Below are 1,468 nucleotides of genomic sequence, written 5' to 3'. Positions count from 1 at the left end.
TTATGTTGTTTTTGTTACAGCTGCAAGTCTCCATAATACTGTTGTAGTAATGCGTGTATGGATACTAATGACTGTCAGCCTGTTTGAATGTGTGTGTGCGTGTGCGACATAGCACACAATCTGATTTCAGTCCATTCAATGCTTATAAAGCTGATCGCTTCAGTCTGCTTGATAGTTGATACAGAAGAGTTTCACAACAGCTTTGGATTAGATACTACCAAATAATTTCAATCGTTATTTCAACGCGGAAAATAGCGAATGGGAGTAGATCATCATGCATGCGAGAGCGAGAGCGCTTCCCTCACACACACACCCACACATATTCTACCACATGCACACGCAGTTACCTAAATCGGTTTTGATGTCGGCACTGGGCCAAGAACACCAGACAGTAACTTATTATTATTATTGAGCGTGGATAGCGCTGTCTCGGAAGATTCTTTAGTTCATCGGGGAAATATCGAACTAACAAAAACGCCATTGTGCTTGTAAAGATCATCTGCATGTTTCCTCTAATCTTCCCCTCCCCGTTCATTGGCGTCGATGCTAAGACTGTCGTCATGCAGTGCATGAAGCTAATGGAAAGGGCGATACTAGTTTTCTCTCCACTTTTTTTTTATGTTGGGGAAACCGTCAAACTCAATCAACCTTAGCAACTAATTGGCGAATTGTGATATATAACAATGTTTAACTATTGTACGATGCACAAAATGTATTCATCATAAGGCAGCTGTTACCAGCTGTGTTTCTGCGCTATGCGACAGCTGTGCGCTGCAGACCTTAGAACATCTGTGTTGGTGCCAACAGTATCCCGCAGCAAGCACGCACAAAAGAAAACAGGGACATGCATTACACGTGCAGTAGACCTGACTTACACATACGACTGCACACACCAATTGTAAACTTTTCAACCTTACTTCACTCCAGGGCCTGTTAAACAAGTGTGTGAGCAGAACAAGGGTTAAATAAAAACATTTATAACCCGACATTTCTGATAAGCAATCAAACCCGTAAAATTTCCAACCAGCCCATCCCGAACAAGCACACACAAAGCATAGGTTATGTTCACTTTCAAAGATTGACATATATGCAGTGGCGTAGGAACCAGGGGGGCAGCGGGGGCATCCGCCCCCCCAAGGAAAAGACAGGGGGCAGAATATCTTTTGCCCCCCCAATATTTGAGACGTAATTCCTCACAAAGAGCAAAGAACTGAAGAAAGGTAGGGGAACGTAGAGAGGAGACGGTCATCACCGTCACAAAAGCGGGCCCTGAGGCAAGTGGAGGCTCTAGCACCTCTGACGATCAGATCGGGGACAGTCGTTGGTATTGTTTGCCATGCTAATTGCAGGCTGTGTTGAAGCCTGAGCGAAGAAAGCAGTCAGACAGTACATCGGTACATCGAGTGTGGTCTCCCTCCCCCTCCCCATAATGCGACGCCTTTTCTTTGCGGTTTTCGTTTGACCAACA

This window comes from Pomacea canaliculata, linkage group LG8 (genome assembly GCF_003073045.1).
Source record: "Pomacea canaliculata isolate SZHN2017 linkage group LG8, ASM307304v1, whole genome shotgun sequence".
NCBI lineage: Eukaryota > Metazoa > Mollusca > Gastropoda > Architaenioglossa > Ampullariidae > Pomacea > Pomacea canaliculata.
Note: the sequence above shows the minus strand (reverse complement) of the source record.